The sequence below is a fragment of the Manis pentadactyla genome, chromosome 3 (assembly GCF_030020395.1).
Source record: "Manis pentadactyla isolate mManPen7 chromosome 3, mManPen7.hap1, whole genome shotgun sequence".
In the NCBI taxonomy this organism is placed as follows: domain Eukaryota; kingdom Metazoa; phylum Chordata; class Mammalia; order Pholidota; family Manidae; genus Manis; species Manis pentadactyla.
The window spans coordinates 161535088-161553068 of NC_080021.1; the positions used below are offsets into that span (position 1 = coordinate 161535088).

At 41.6% G+C, this 17981-nt stretch overlaps 1 long non-coding RNA gene across 1 annotated transcript; it reads left to right on the forward strand.

The window, feature by feature from the left end:
* The first annotated feature begins 1679 nt into the window (after positions 1 to 1679).
* On the forward strand, positions 1680 to 17161 carry LOC130683186 (uncharacterized). Its single transcript, XR_008996801.1, has 3 exons — positions 1680 to 1791; positions 14320 to 14472; positions 17081 to 17161. It is a non-coding gene; the product is annotated as an uncharacterized LOC130683186 (long non-coding RNA).
* Positions 17162 to 17981: the final 820 nt, after the last annotated feature.

Below are 17981 nucleotides of genomic sequence, written 5' to 3' on the forward strand. Positions count from 1 at the left end.
CCACGCAGCCTCCTTTTTTTTTTCTTGGGAGCTCAAGAAACTGAGCATGGGTGCATAATTTAGCCTTCCAGGATTGCTGAGAAGCAGCTAACATGGGCCTGTCTGCATTGTTGTTTTCCTGTTGAGAAGCACCAAAGTCAAGGTGGGTCAAGCAGTGCCTCTGTTATCCAGTGAGTCAGCCACAGAACTTGCAAAAGAACCGAGAAGCATGTCTCTTCTTTGTTCAAGGGGAGCAGTGATCTTCGTGCTCTGGGGCCCCAGATTTGGCATACGGGTCTCAGAGGCACTTGGGGCCCAAGAGAAAAGCTCCTGGGCTTCTCACTCCCTGGAATCCCACACAGTTCAACCAGGAGCAGCACTGCCTTGTCCCTTTTCTTCTTCTTAAGCTTTTGCTTAAGAATTCTATAACTTGGAAAAGAAAAGGCTGACCACTATTGTTGGAAATCATGTGCCTTTCATTGATAAATCTGTATTTCCTCCGCTCCCAGTCTTTGACTACTGTAGTCTGGCTCTTACTCAGGAGGCGCACTGATCTTTATTAATACATTTATTGGTACCTGTTGTAAGTTGTGTTGTGTTGTGTGTGATTGTGATGGTGAACTTCTCCAGTACATGCACTATGTTTTCATCTGTGTAAGTTTCATCTGTGTGTATGGCACCCCATATACATAGGCTGAATTGTTAATGAATGCATAGATGGATGGGTACATGAGGTATTTTCTGCTTGGAGTTTTATGTCAAGTTAGCCATCACCTCAACAACCATTCATCTACCTTTATATAACTCTAGCCCAATAGCCTACTATCTTTGTGGATCATCTGTCATTGATCTGTGTGTTTGGTGCCTGGAGCAAAGTCTGGCTCGTAGTAAGCATTCAATAAAGAAATGATTGAATAATTAAGGAGATGACTTTAGAGTCAAGGTGTTTCTGCTAGATGGACTCCTGCCAGGAAACACAATGAAGAGGTAATGTGTTTGAGTTACAGATACTAGTCAAACTTGATTCCAGCATGGGAGGAATTTTGTTCTCCAGAGGTGGGAGTTTGGCAATCCACGGAGGGTAGGGAGACAGCAGGGTCACACCATATGAAAGAAAAAAAAAAGGCAGGAGCTGGGTTCCAAGATTGCAGCGATACCTAACAGCACGTTAGAAATAGGGGTAGAAAGAGAAGGCTTACACTCCCAGGGCATCTCAGAATTCCACAAAGACATGTATCCTGCCCCTCCCCTGCCAGGTTCCTTTGGCAGGTTATAAGAAGCCCCTGTTACTGAGGGCAGCATGTATTCTTCCTCAGGTATCTTGATGCCTAACATAGTTTGGGGGTGAGACTTGCCTGTTCTGCCCCAGCTTTTCTCTGCCTACAAGTGGAGAAGCTTTACCCATGGAGTCTCTTCATCCACTTTAAATAAAAGAAGATCCTCAGCACCTCATTCCTCTTCTAGTTTCTCTATCAGCCAGTGAGTTTCTGCAGTCCATTTTTCCCATTGACATACTAAAATTCTATCCCTTTTACTTGAGTGCTTTGGATGAAATGCCCTATTCTCCCATGTCCATGTTTACATAATCTGGCGTCCTGATCCTATTTTCCTTGAATGTTGTTCTGAGCTTCCTTTTGCTGGTCTCCGTTCACAGGAACATCCAGCTCGGTGCAGCTGCAGCCCTGGTCCGAGTGCCCACACTGCTCTCTCCTGCTCCTGCTGGGTCACTGGAAGCTGCTTTGTCCAGGCTAATCACGCCCTTCTCACAGCCTCATGGACCACCTCCATCTTTGATGTTCCCTGGTCTCCAAGGTCTGTTACAACTGCTGGCTCCTTCTAGAAGCCTCTCTGGTTTTCCGCAACAAAGTGGTATCTGTGGTTCCTTGAATCTGTATCTCTTGTGACCTCTAGGAAGCACTTTTCATAATTTTCCTACTATGAGAAATTATACATTGCTTCTTCAAGCACCCGCATTTTACTGATCAAAGCTAAAACCCAGAGTGGTTCGTTTCAAGATTTCCCTCGGTTAGTCCATTTTGAATTATAGCAGGGCAGGCACTAGAACTTAATTCTACTAACTGCTTGTCTAGTTCTTTTTTATATGTGTATTGTGCTTGAAACTGTATTAAACTTGTCCTGACCTTGTTGTCTAACCCAAGGATTGACCAAGTGTGGGGATTTCATGCTAGGTTGGGCAGAAGGGCACGTCCTCACTTGTGAGGAGCATGTGTCGTGGTGTTTGGGGTGGGTGTGAGGAGAAAGAAGAGGGTGATATGAAGGACATCCTTCAGTTCAGGCTCAACACACTGGCAGTATGTTGACATCTGTATTAGGGTTCTCCAGGAGAACAGAACCAATAGTAGATAGACAAATAGGTAGATACATAGATAATAAGAAATTGTCTCATGTGATTATGGAAGCTAGCAAGTCCAATCTGCAGGTGGGCCAGCAGGCTGAAGGCCCAAGGAGAGCCAAATGTTCAAGTTCAAAGGCCGTCAGGCAGGAGGAACCAATGTTCTGCTTGAAGGCTCTCAGGTAGGAAAAGCCAATGTTACAGATGAAGCCCAAAGACAGTTTGCCAGAGAATTCTGTCTTACTTGGAGGAGGGTTGGTCTTTTTGTTATATTCAGACCTTTGACTGATTGGGTAAGGCCCACCCAAATTATAGAGGGCAATCTGCTTTAATTTACCAATTAAAGTGTAATCTCACCCAAAAAAGCCCTTGCAGAAAAACCCAGAACACTGACCAAAATCCGAGCACCCAATGGCCCAGTTAACACACAAAATTAACTATTATAGCATCCTTTAACTCATGCACAGGTGATACCTTGAGCATCTTTCAATTTGCACAAAACACATAGGTAGTATCCTGAGTATCCTTAAACTCATGCTTAACACACAGAGCTAGTATCTTGAGCATTTTTCAACAACACACAGATAGTACCTTCAATTTACTTTCTTTATAGGATTGACTAGGAATGCAAGTCATTTATTTGCATCCAAGTTTTCAAAAACATACATATTAAAAAATTAGGCACAACTGAATTTGCCTTCATTAATTGGTATGGTTGTTTGATTGCTTATTAGGACCCAAGCCACCTGAGGGCAGTGACCATGTCTCCTCCCTACATCCACATTGTACAGGCTGCATAAACACAGTGACATGACCTGGCTTGGTCATCAGGTTCTTTGCCAAGGGGGATCCTACACTTGAGGTTTTAGAGTCATTGGCCTATGTTGTTTCACTTGCTTGGAACTTGTTGAAAAATTTTCCTTTGGGCTTTAAATTTTCATGCTTGATTTCATCCCAAAGGTGAGTATTTTTGGTTGTTGAATGTTGAAACATCTGTTCAGCTGTTTCTGACACTTGGGCAGCTGAAGAAGAAGTAGCTAACCCTCAGCGTTATGCTGTAAAAATCATTTAAGATTATTTTTTGCACATGAGTAACTCCAACACAACACAGTAAATTTAAAATTTGAAACTTACCATGCATCTGCTTCTCACAGGGGAGCAAGTGGGGTCATTTTGGAATTTTTTAAAACATATGCATATTCAAAGCAGTTTCAAGTAACCAAAAATTTATTTTGAATACACTGAGCCTAGGTTTAAGGAACAGTTTCCATAGTCCAATGTTTAGTAAACACATAATAGCTATACTTAATATTTAGTGTATGGCTTTTGGTATATCTAATTATAAATTTGTTTGTGGTTAGTGACATTATATCATGTGTAGACAAGAGGGAGTTGGGGGTATTTTATTTTGTTTTTTTGGTTTTTTTGCTATTATTTTTACTTCCTTCTAATCCTATGTCCTCTGTGTCTAGTGCTCAAGGAAAGTTAAGCTACCCTTTTACTCAGTAAATCTCCACCCTGCAACCTCTTGGTTGTTCCTTGTTCCTCTGGGGCCCATGGCTCTTGGTCCTTCCTGCCCCCTGTTGTCACGTATGTCATATTGTCTGTCTCCAGCACCAGATTGCAAACTCCCTTTCAGGTCAGAGGTTGTGCTTTACGTACCTTTCTTTGAGTGCCTAACTCTGGGTTGGGTGTATGTGGGCACTTTTTAAATGGTGTGTGACTGGGTGATAGAAGGCTGGTGTTCAGTCAAGCTGGTAGTGGGACCCCTAATATGAGAGAGCTCTGGATCTCTAGTCTGGTCTTCTTCCTGCAAGCTGCTTCTGCCTACCATGGAAACATGATGTAACTGTGAGGCAAAGCATTTTTTTTTTAACAACCTGTCCACTCCACCCCTTGTGATATAAACACAAAATATTCCCTTGACTCCTAACCAAACTCCATTAAGAATCTTTCCAGCTTGTAGTATACACAAGTCTTTGTTACACTTGACATTTTTAGTTTACATTATGAAAACAAATAAGGCCATTTGAGTTTTTTAATATATAATATTGTAATATTAAATGTGTTTTAAAAACTTATCTTCCCCCCACCTCCACTATTCCAAGATGTTATGTCCCTAAAGTGGGTCATTATATGCCTTTTAATTAACTGTGCCCTCCTCCCGGCCCTGAAAACAATGGCTTTTAACATGAGCAGGAATAGTGACTACCCAGGACGCTTGCTTTTTGAGTTTTGTTCCCATGCTTAATCATCCTTGCAGTAAGGAGGCTCTGACCGAAAGCCCTGTGGCTGCACATTCTCCAGTGTTTACCTCTGAGAATAGCTGTTTGCTGTCCCTTGTCCTAGCCCTCCACACAGGAAAAGAAAGTTCATGAGGTTGCTGCCTGGTCTGTCTGTCTTTCTAAATCAGAAGACCCCTAACCCTACACATTTTGTGCCCAGGGACTGATTTATGACTAATTAATTCCAGTTGATGTTCTAAATCTTTTTTAGTTTTTCTCCATTTTTCTGTCCTGTTCTTTAAACAGTGCCCTAAAACATCTGACCAAAGCTGAGTGTCATGGAAAAACAAGTTGTGTTAGCTTTTTCCTTACAGGGGAAAGGTAGAATTCCAGGGAGGCAATGACTGAGCCTCATAAGAATTGATAAAATTGGATAGAGTCAAAGAACTTTGAACACACTCAGTGGAGAGAATATCTGGAATCAAGAGAAAGGGGTTTGAGTCCATCACTTACCTGGTGTGTCCCTTATCTGTCACCTAGGAAGTTGAAATAATGGTATATCCTGTCTGTTTCTTAGAGACATCAGCAAGTTCATAAGAGACAGTAAGAAATAATGGTAAATTATATAGCTTTTATATAGAGGGTTGTCTGAACCTAAGGGAAACAGTGAATGGCTCCAGAATGTTGAGATAAAGTTAACTCCTGAAAGTGCAGTGAAGGAGAATTTAAGTGCATCAAATGAGATTAGTGATTTGTTACAGTAAATCGGTGGTAGAGATAGTCTGAGAATATTGAACCCAGTTAAGATGATCGGGTGGAAAATTAGGAAAAGCACAAGTTCCCCATTGTCTATTGTGCAATGGTTAAATTAATGTATGATCTTAAATTTTTCACATGGAAAAAGAGATAGTGGTTGTCTTTTCCTCCTTCTTTCACGAAGAGAATCTCTGTGCTCAGAAAGACTAAAGGGTTTGCCCAAAGCAGCATGGCCACTGTCTGGACAAGGACCTCTGTCTACTCTTGTAATTCTATTTTGTTTCCTACAAGAACTTGATGTGGAATCACAGGAGTCTATGAATACAGCTGAAACTGGAACCTGATACATTGTAGTTATATGATTAAAGGTGTAATACAAGTATAAAACCTTTATGTGAAACAACTGAATCTGGTTAACAAGAACCTGACAGCAATTATAGAAAGACAATATGAATAGAAAGAAGCAGTACTAATGGAATATAGTAAAAGAAACCTCACAAAGAAAAAAAACATAGTGCTTATCTGCTCTGTTCTAGGAAGGGTACGTAGCAAAAGAAGTAAAGGATGCTATGAGGATCAGGAAGGAAATTCTTTAACACTATCTCCTTTAATTTGATTCATACATACCTTTGGCCTGAACAAATAGGAACATCTCTTTATATAGCAAAAGTTTGTCAGAATGGTTTATACATCAGACCCTTGGATCTTGAGTTATTATGTGTCAATCCCTCAGAGCCAAATCTGTGTCCTCATAGAGATTTATGAATTGGCCAAGTCAAGGGCTGACAGTAAATAAACCATGGCAACCTTAGTAAAATTCTAATACCTCTTGAAGCTAGACTGGTAGCCAGCCCTCCATCTGTGACATCTGTTGTGTCTTTTATTTCATTTATCAGAACAGCATTACTTTTGTTTCCAGTGTACCTTTATTAAAATGATGGAATTTTAGATGTTAACCTTATTACTCTTATTCTAGAGATGCTGATAGGTTAAGGAACTTGCCCAGTTCATTTAGTTAATGATAGGAGTTAGACATGAACCCAGGTGTGGGTATGTCTTGCCAATGGGTTTCAGCCCTGGGCAAGTTTGCTATGGATTCAGTGTGACCAAAGAAAATAACAGCAAAACGTTCTTGGGGTGGGAGGGTTATACCCAACTTTATTTCCAGGTGGCAATGGCAGGTCAGTCACTAAAATCCCATTCACTCAGAGTGAGTCTGCAGGCAGCAAGCTGGTCTCTGCCTCTGGGCCCATCTGTCTGCACAGCCGTTCTCTGGACCCTCTGTCCATACAGCTGTCCCACACAGCCATCCTCCGGGCCGCTCTACACAGCCGTCCTGCACAGCCATCCTCCGGGCTTCTGTCCACTCCAGCCTCTGCTCTGCTCTTCTGCAGCCTTGCAGCCCTGCCACTGTGTCCCGCCCAGAGCACTGGGCAGAGCTCTTTATATAGAGTCAACAGCCATGTATTGCCCACAGGTGTGCAGTGAGCTAGTCAACCAGGGCCAGGTGAGAATCCTGGTCACAGGCACTCTCATTTTATCCACACAATTACTTAGCTTTTCATTTAATTAACAAGGTATTATAGAGTTAGAAAGTTCAAGTTTTACCACTCTGTGTGTGTACTGTGAATATATACATATATAGTATTTCACTTTGAGTCTGGATGGAGTCTATTATAGAAGTAGTTGGAGACAGACATCAAAACCAATAAATAAGTGATATGAATAAGAAGTCATTCTGGTGCACAGCTTGATGCTCTCCAGATAAAACCCTAGAAAACTATTTGTCTTTGTCCCTATCAGAGGAGTATTTTACCATGACGTTTTGATAGCATTGATTATTTATAGTAAAGATTTACTTCTCTTTTGAGTCCTTTTCCATTAGCACATGCAGTATATTTTAAATTATGCAGTTTCAGAAATCTCTTTCCTAATCAGGAGGAAAATTCTTGGCAATTTGAGGAGATTAAACTTCTTTCCTTATCTTCTGACTGAATTACACCATCCACCTGCCATCCTGGAGGGCCTCCTGGGATAGTTTCATTTGAGATGACAGCCAGAGGATGGGCTCCATTTGGCCAATGAAAATAAAACATTGTACTCTTGGGGGGGAAATGATAAAAAAAAATATTGTTGTAAGCTTTTTTTAGACATTATCCATTAAATGAGCAATTGGCCCATATGACTCATTTTAAGCTCAAAGCTAAGCTACAGGAACATAGTATATGAGATTAGTTAGTCAATCATCTTGCATGCTTCTTTGAGAATGGGATCAAATGAGAAATGATGTTTTTGAAGGGGTCATAAGGATATGAAGAATGAGGCGTGGTTGGGTGAAGGCATCCTGGAGGAACACTGGAACAAAGGCCCTGGGAATACATGTCTGTCTCCATAGGCATTACAGCAGGGCGAGGTGGGTGGTGCTGAATGATAGAGCAGGAACATGAGCCTCCTGTGCACCATTTCTAGTTTCTCTATAATGTGATTTTTCAGCCTCTTCCCTTTGCCATTTGGGGCTGGATACTTCTTTGCTGTGGGTGGAGCTGATCTGCACATTGTAGAATGTTCAGAAGCATCCCTGGCCTTTGCCCACCAGTTGCCAAAGCACCCCTTCACCTTGTTGCAACAACTGAACATGCCTCCAGACATTGCCCAACATCCATCTCCTGGGAAACACAATTGCCTGGTTAGAACCACTAGTCTAAAGCAAGCCCAGAGTGATTGAAGGTAACCAACTTTTAAAATCCTTCTTAAAAATCTGGAATGGCATCTCAAGTTACTGTCTACTAAATAGTAAAGTTGGTAAGGGCAGGAGCCCTGTGTATATTATTCATTGTGAACAGTAAGTGGACAGGTAAGATGAAATTGTGAATGAACATGGTCAGCAAATGTGTTAGGTATGAAAGAGTAGAGATTAAAAGAATCTTGTTTGTGTAGGAGCTATGTACCATTTTTCTAAGGACTTAGGAGCACAGATTCTATACTCAGATATTCTGTTTAATTTTGTCTGTTCTGTTTACACATACATACATTAAAAAATACATTTATTTAGTACCTCAGCACCTAGTACTACAGGTCCTTGGAATACATTAGTGAGCAAAACAACCAGTTCTTAGCTCTGTTACTTTGGGTATGTTATTAACTCTTGGGAACCTCAGTTTTTTATAGGTAAATGGGGATGATAATAATATCTGCCTATTCCAGTATTAAGTAAAGAACGAAAGGTAATACATATAATGCCTGTATTGAGTAACAAAAATGACAGTAACTACTACAAAAATAATGATAATTATTTACCAGTAGGGGTAGAAGTCATCAATTCAACCTTTCAGAAGAGGAAACTAAGCTCAAGAACATACAAGGAACTTCAATAACTAGAACTTAGAGACAGAACTTGGGCCACCTGCCTTTCTGCTCTCCTTTTCTCATTGTGAAGGGGATTTAGGCATTATAGGTATTAATAAAAAGGATCAGAGCTTCAGAAGATCCATCTTCTTAAAGGAAAATTCATAGTTATCAGGGGCTGAACAAAGATCACCAACATGCCACAGAGAGTTGAATCTACAAAAGATACATATCAACATTGCATTCATAAGCACCTGGGTCCAGTTGATTATCTGGGTGGGATGAAGAGGATAAAAGCATGAAAGAAAAATGAAAGAAACATGAACACAGCAGGAGCATTCTTCAAAGGTCCCTTTAATTCACAGATTCTTAAAAAAGTCTTCTCTACAACAAAATTGATAAGGCAGAAATTTTATACTAGGTTGAAGAGAGAGCATTCAGAAACAGTTAATAGCCTTAAGAAAGGACATCTTAATGAACTTCAGAAACTATATTAGCAATTTCTATTTTAGTCAAAAAAGGAAAAGAAAATTAAAAATGCCTGAAAATGTATGAAGTAGACAGCCAATTGAATTTACTCACAGGGTGTGGTTAAAATGCCATCTTGTTTATCTCCATGCCTTTGTTGGCAAGTTAAGAGAACAATCAGAAACTCCAGTCTTTTCTGGACATGATCCAGTATTTGAATGAGTGAAAAGGGAACCCCAAAGTTCTTTGTAATCCTAGCAAGACCTCCCCACTTCCTCCTCCTCCCAGCACTCAGCTTCACCACCACCATCTGACTTTCCACCACCAGGACTAACCTTACTATGTCTGTCCTTGCTTGTCTCTGTCACCACAAGCAGCCCGGGACTTCCTGATCAGCGTTCATCTCTGTTTGGCTTCACAAAGCCTTTACCAGCTCCCATCCCCACCATATATTTATTTAATAATTCCTTTCTGTGCTTAATTTTTCTCTATCATACTCACCAAAAGCCACCTTATCAGACGTTTTGTCTACTTTTTTGGTTTGTTTTTCTTCATCCCTAAAATCTGAGTATCATGAGGTTGGAGATGTATGTATATTCCATTCAGGCCCATATCTCCATCACTTAGAACAAGGCCAGGCACATGGTAAGCACTCAGTTACCATTTGGTAAACAAAAAGAATAAGCTAATAAATGTGTTTGGATAGCGTGCCAGGGATCGTGCTTCAGAGGCATCAGAGGGTGGATTAAGGACAGATCAGGTAGAATCTCCAACCTTGAGGGGTTTGTGGTTTAGGGAAAAAAATGTGTCATTCAAGATAAGAGTTGGACAAGTGTGTTAAGGAGTGTGGTTCAGGTTTCCAGGGCTCATCTCCCTCTGGTTCTCCCCTCCTTCTTGGCCGATGGAAGGGTTGCAGTTTCCCATGCCCTTGGTCGCTAATCAGGGCCATATGATTATTGTTTTGAGCACTGGGTTGGAGGCAGAAGTGATGTGTGTCACCTAAGGATTTTATTGTTAGTGTAAGACTCTGGTGCATTCTCTTTACATACTACAGCAGCTGAGGAGGTAGCATGTTCCAGGTGATGCAGCTTGAGGATGGAAAATTCTGTATCAGCCTGGAGAGATGAGGGGCTGCATGGGTATGGATGCCAAGAAAGGTTGAGGAACTTGAGATGGGGACATTGTTCTGAGTTATCCTGATGGGCCTAACTGCATGTGTCTTTAAAGGCAGAGGATCTCTCCCTGCTATTGTCAGAGATGCAATGAGGGAAGAAGGAACAGAGGGACGACCACACTGATGGCTTTGAAGATGGAGGAAGGGTACCATTAGGCAAACAAATGTGGGCAGCCCCGAGGCTGGGAGTGTAGAGATGGACTGTCCCCGAAAGCCTGCAGTGTGGAGCCCAGGCTTGCTGACACCTTGGCTTTAGCCCCTTGAGACCTGGGATGGACTGCTACCCACAGAACTGTAAGATGACACATTTGTGTTGTTGTAAGCCACACAGTAGTTTGTTTTATGGTCACGAATATACCACGTAAGAGGGGCTGCCTGACAGGAGCTGTGGGCCTGGGTAAGGATCGCAGCTGCAGCCCAACTGTATTCCAGCAAAGTTAGGAAGGGAAATGAACACACTGACCTTCTGCTGTCCTTCCAGCACCTCCCATTAGCTGAAAGGTAGAGGCAGAGCGAACTCGGTGGTGCTGTACCCCCCTGTGGCATCTCCTTCTGTGCAGAGCAGGGCAGAGAGTGGATCTGCAGGGTGAATAGAAGAGAACCAGCACAGAGGTTAAACTTGAGGGTAGAGGTTTCAGCTGGTTGTGTGCCTGACTTGATTTTACTCATTAGTGTAAAGCAGAGGATCTGGCGGGAAGCATTGCCCAGGACCTGCTTTCAGGCAAGGGGTTGGATTGGTGCAATATATTTCACCTCTGCAGCTAGTGGTCAGCTGCACTATGTAAATGCATTTCATTCAATACAATCAATCAGTCAATTAATGAATTCAGTCCTCATTCAACAAATCTATTTGAAAGACTTGCTATTTCCTAGACGGGAAGAGGCAACCAGGAAGTAGGATACCAGGAGTAGGACACCAGGATATACAAGGCACAGCCTTTGCTTTGAAGGAATTTAAAATATACGGAGGAGGGGTGGAGTTGAGATAGGATGGAGAAGCAGACATGCCCAGCCATCCATAATTCATCCATCAGGGCTGTATGCATGCGTCTGTGAAGGGAGGGCGTAGGGTAAAGAGCAAGAGCAGTGGGGGTGGGAGAAGTCACAGAGAGGGCGGTACTTAAGCTGGACTTTGAAATATGTGTAGGACTTCATACACTGGCAAGGAGAAAGGGCATCTAGAGCAGAGGAAACACCATGAAATGAGGAGAGGCCCAAAGGCCTGGCATTCATGGAATAGCAAGAACTTTTGTTTTGCCTGAATATAGGAAGCTTGGGACTTGGGGTGCTGTGTGGTGGGAGCATGAGGCATGATAGTGTGGGTGGGATTGGGAAGGGACTTGAATGGTATGTATGGGGGGTGTGGTTTTAGTGCAGAATTCATAGGCACATGAAAATAGTTAGTAGGTCCTATAGAAATAATGTGCTTATTATAAATACACTTTTAAGACTAAATAAAAAGAAGTAAAATATGTGAAATAACTCACTGCTTCCATAATATAGACATTTCTACCTCTTAAAGTTACTTCTTCTTTTGTGCCCCCATGTATCCTGCTTTGCCCATTTATTTATGAAATTTTATATACTAAAATAAAATGCTAAACACAGATGCTAGAAGAATCATAAACTTTGAATTCCCTAAAGGTGAACACATGGCAGAGATGACTTTTCTTTGCCTTGGTTGGCTTTATACTCTTCCCTCTATAACCCCTTGACTCTTGGAATATAGCACACACATGAACATATGCGCATGTACACACACGCACACACGCACACACACACACACACACTACAGAAGCTCAGCTCTGAAAGATTTTTCTCATTGCATAAAATGTCCAATGCTCCTCCTTTCACTCTCAGGAAACACTGGGCTGCCCAAGGGGCCATTTGGCTGACTTACCACATAAGGGATTCCCAGTGTCTTATCCAGCATCACTCAGCACCCCCAACACTGTCTCAAACAAATGTGCCTTGTCTTACTTAAGAAAAGCATCACTTTCTATTTCAGAGGGCATTTGGAAAGAGAAATGGAACAACTTTCTTTCTATCAGAGCACCTGGCCAGGACTTTCTTGGTCCACAGTTATATATGTTTTTCTCTGGGATGGAACCTTTTACATAGGACAAGGGAGCTAGACAATGCAAGAAAAGGAGTGGTTGCTGTTATTTAATTACTTTTGACTGCCTTTAGTAGCATGTGTTGTAACTGTGTGGTAATAGCACACTTCTCTTCCAAAAACCTCAAGAGCTTAAACAAGAACAAAGAAAGCAATACTGAATCAGAAGGAAAGCTGCAGCCAAAGATTTAAGGCCTTGGGCTCTTGAGAAAGTCAGTTTCATCTCTCTGGACCCACATTTCTCATCTATAAAATAAGAGCCTGGACAAAATATTTCAGAGGCAATTGGGAGAATGTAGTGGTTAAAAACCCCTGTGTGGCGCAAACCCAGCTTTGCCATTTGTTAGCCCTGTGGGTCTGACACATGACTCACTGAGTTTCATCTATAAAAGGATAAAAAGCTAGTGCCTAGCTCACAGGGTTATGGCAACGGGTATATTAGGAAATACGTGTTAACTGCTCTGCATAGTGTGAGAGTATGTGTGTGTCTGCCTGTCTGCCTGTGTGTTTCATGAATGGAGAAAACAAGGAGGCAAAGAAAGGTGGGACTCTGTGGGGCAGTGACAGCCCATTTGCTGTCACATAGAAGTCTCTGAGAAATTTAATGCTACCTATTGGAAGAGGACAGTGGCTGACGGTTGCCACAGATCTGTGTCGGACTTCACCCAATGACTTCTGGTAAAGAAGTTCTAACACACAATAGAGGAAGCCCGGATCCAAAACTGGCAATAGAAGTGGCTTTCCAGGAGGGATCAGTGGAGTATCAAATAATAGTACTCACATCACAGTAGCAAATTCTTATGGGATGCAGGAATGAAATAGCTTCTGGTTGGACATGAGCATTCATTACCACCAGCTTGGTTCCACCTTTCATTAATTTGGGGAACCAGCCATGGATGATACCGCCTGTCATCCTTTCCTAACCTCTTCTCATTGGAATTGGGGAGCTACATCAGCTTAACCAACCTCTCACCAAGAGGCCATGAAATAAGCACAAGCAGAACACAATGGAGAGGGATTTATCCTGGATCAAGAACTGCAGGTGATGCCTCCATGGAATTATAAGGAATGGTTTGTCGTTCTTTCTGGCTGTGGGATTCTCACAGGATTTGAGGGTGGAGAGAGGAAGGAGGAACTCATCCAGCTGTGTGCTGCATTTCTCAAGGTGCAGTCAGAGGTCATGCTGGGCTCATGGTTTCTTCAGGAGTGAGGCATCAGAGTGGCCGGCTAGTCAGGAAGAGGTCGGGAGCTATGATGGAGTATTCGCCCCTTAGGGACAGAGAAAGAGGCCTTGCTAAAACAAAACAACAAAACAAAACAAAAAAATCTCTAAAGTGGGAAAAAGATAACTCCGTTCTCCCTTTGGTCTCCAACTGTCATGACTAGAAATCCTTTGAATACTTCCCCATGCCTGAAATCTAAGCCAGTCACAAAGTTATATATTCATCTCCTTCATATGTATGAAATTGATTCTTTCATCAGGGAGAGTATGAAGTAGGCCATTGGAATGTGTTTACGTGCTGAGTTTTATCATTAGCATCATTATACTGGCCTTCCTGTCTGTTCAGAGTTTAATGTTTATTGAAACCACTTTCAGAATCTTAAAGATCCCTGTCTTTAGCCCAACATTACAAAAGGACTTCCTCTACTTGACAGGGAACAGTAATGATCTTCGCATGTATGGAGGTGGCCCAGAACACGGTTGGACTATCACACAAGAAAAATAATATGTTGGTTTGTGGTTAATGACTCAGTTTTGCAAAGCTAAAATCCTTTGTGGCTTTATTTCTGTATGGAGTAGAGAGTGTCACAAGGCCTGCCTATGTTCATATATCATCTTTCAGTCCACTGAAGTCATTCTAACAAATATTTATGTTATTGCTTCACTTTCTCCTGACCCTAGAGCAGATCGGTACATCCATCCAATGTTTCAGCACATTCCTGAGTTCCCACTGTGATGGAGTGTTCTTGGAAGACTCTCTGGTTTCTTGCTTCTCAGGACCTTGGCTGCTCTCCAAGGAATGTACCTTTGGAGACAGTTGTTATCAGTGCTGGGGTAGGTTCTTCTTGTCTCTCCCACCTGGCATGTCTAATTCCCTCTGACTCGAACCCAGATGGGGTTTACTGGCCACATATGTCTAAATAATACCAAGATTACTTTTAAATAACACTATATATGTTTCGGAGCACTTTCTCTGAGATCTCTGATACCTAATACTTTTACCAGCTTTGACATAAGACAAGGAAAGGGCTGCGAAATGAGTGTTTTCTAACTTAAAGTTAATATTCTTGAGGCCGACTGCATAGCTGTTGTACTCTGCTTGCCTTCAATAATGGCAAGATGCAGGGCAGATGTAGCTTTGGATATGATTGTAGCCAGGAGGATAAATTAGTCTTTTCAGGGTACATATGGTCTGATTTTCACATGTATATTTAGGAGCCACTTTTTAAAATTATTTAAAAAGAAAACAAACCTGGTCTACTTGTACACCTGCATTTCTGAATGGTAGTGTAAGCCAATACTCCTGTTAGTGTGTTAGCGTATGGGGATCCAACAACCGTTCCCATCCCATATTTTTGGAGACCTTGAATAGCATTCTTGTTTATTCTTGCATGCCTTCAACAATAAGTATGATTACTTGCTAAATCAGTATCATACCTGCTAAAAATCATCCTCTCATTCTCTTGGTGCTGGGAGAAACGTCTGATTATATTATTACCCATATCATTTCAATAAAAACAAGATACCAAGCAAACAAAAATTCTTTGCCTTTTAAGGAGCTTCTACATCCTAAATATAGAATGTTGCCCCATTGCTATTAATCTAAAGCAGCTGCAGGGGGTCTCCAGTTTAAGTGTACTGCTCACTCAGAAACCACACTGTAAGCACTCATGCCTCAATCAGGCTTCTGGTTTGCTGTGCTTGTTGGACATTGCTGGGCGCATGCACCTCTGAATTAGGTATTAGCTCTACTCAGAGTCCTCAGGGCCTGTCTTACTGTGATGGCGTATGTCTTCAAGACCATTCTCTCTGGGAGTTCCTCAAATCACACGTTTTTAAACTATAGGAAGCCCTGAAGATACAGTGTTCTATAAGGCTCAGACAGGTTAATGGAAGTCATGAAGCTGACTAGTGGCCAAATGAGGACTAGAAAGACCAAATTTCTTAATTCTATCCTGTTTTCTTCCACTGGTCCCTGTGATCTCTTACTAAAACCAAACTTACAGGTAAGAACATGGCAGCAGTCCTATGCCATTTGTAACTGAAAAGAAAAACTCAGAACAAATATTCTTTTGTAAATGTATATGGCTAAAGACAGTTGTTAGTGCGTAGTGTTCATTTTCAAACCTTCTGACCCTCAGCTTGACTCATACCCTTTGCTAAAATAAAGCACCCCCTTTCTTGAAATTAGCCCCATCTTCAGTTACTCCCATTTGTTTTTAGACTAGTTATTCCATATCTTTTGAAACTGTACTTATGTGAGGACTTACCAGAAAGCGACATCACTATTCCAATACCTCTCCTACCTCTAAAACTCAATTCTCTAATTATAAGGGATTGTAGAAAATATAAATTTACTTTGATATTCCACTTCTGAAAATATTAAATATTGGGGTTGTCCACAAATCCTCAGAACCGTGCTGAACTATTCTTCTTGAGGATTTTAGAAATTGGGTCAGTTAATTTACCTGCTCTGTACCTTTTCCCTCCTTAGAGATTTTTTTCCCAAGGTGGACTGAGTTAGGCAAATCTGATTATTCCCTGTAGCAATCTGGAATTGGTATATAGGATCTGTAGTTATCCACTTCTGGGCATTGGACAGGACAACCATCTTCTACCAAGTGTACAAAAAGAAAGAAAAATCTGGTTGGCAGAGAGAAAAGAGATGGAGATAGTAACTTGGAATTGTGACCTTCCATTCCTAGTTCAGTAACTACATGAGGTACATCTGTACTTTACCATAAATCCCCATTGGGACTTAATTTAGTGTGAGCGGGAGCCTTCTCTCCTGGTAAAGGGGATCGGTTGCCCATATGCCTAATAGGGCAAATCCCTCTTCATCTGCCCTTGGTTCCATTTGCCTTTGCCTACTCCAGCGCTTGGTTCCTTCAGTTATTCTTCACCCTTTTCTTCTCTTGGATCATTAATTTTTGTCTCTATACTAATCAGCATCCAGAGATACCATGAGTTCTCATCTTAATAAAAAATAAATAAATACTCTTTGATCTAGAGCACTTCCTTAGCAACTACACCATTTTTTGTTTTGAAATAATTAAGAGCAATTACAGAACAAATCAAATACGATTAAAAAGTCTTAACAAATATACAATGTAGAGGTAAAAATAACTTAAAAAAAGAAATTATTTAAATTCCCCAGACAGCTGCAGAAAAGTAATGAGGAGGTATGGGGAAAAGTTTAAAATAGCCCAATAGCCTTTTAATTTATTTATGAACATTTTATGTATGTTTTTATGTGTGTATTTACATGCTTATGATACTTAAGTATAATTGACACACAATATATTATTTTCATGTGTACAACATAATGATTCAATATTTTTATGTATCGCCACCCCATTTCTCTACAACTTCTTATATCAAAACTCCTTTCAGAAGTTGTTCATCCTCCTGATTATGTTTTTCTCTCTTCATGCCACTCCAGTCAGGTTGCACCACCACCACCACCACCGCCACACCACCCCCTGAAGATCCACAGTGATCTCCATGTTCTTGGATCCCCTGGCCAACTCTGCAGCTTCATTTCCTTTGACCTTTCATCCACACTTGGCAGGAGTGATGACTCCTTCCTCCCAAAGGCACTTTCTGCGTGCGATGTCTAATAAAGCACGTCTCCTGGTTGGCCTGTCTTCTCACTGACTGTTCGTTCTTAGCCTCCTCTGCTGGGTCTCCCTGCTCTTCCATGTCATGGTTCATCCCTCTTGTATCAATATTTCTCTGCTGGATTGTTCTGTTGTCAGCTTGGCTAAGCTGGGACCACATTGCCCAGAGCTCCCTTTCTTCTATGGCTCTAGGTTAAAGTTGATCAAGAGAGGAAATTGCATGAAATTTGAGAAGCAGGATTGAAGCAGAGTCAATACTCCCTGAAGAACTTCAGGGCCAGATATGGTGATAGAAAGACTAGAGGTGTCTGGTAGGTGCCTGCTTGTATTTGTTTTCTTCCACTCCGAGTTCAGGTCTTCCTCCTGTCTGGTTCTGTTGAGCAGCAGTAGTGCCAGGCACACTACCAGACATTTGGCTGTAGATGCACAGAACTGGTAGGTACACAGATGCAGAAGCTGCTATGTTTCTCGTGCAGAGTTCCCCTTTTGGAGTTCTACTTCAGTGATTGGACAAGCCTCATTTATCACATTTCCCTAAAAGCGCCATCTCATCCACCTGTGCCAGTGCTGTGAGAAGACTGGTCTGCGACTTCTTCAAATCCTCTGTTTCTTCTCCCAGACCTTTACTGCTCCAGCATCTCCAGCAATTATGTAAAGTCCAATTCCCATAATAAGTCCCTGTCCTAGATCACTTCTAACTGAACACTGACTGAAACAAGTCTT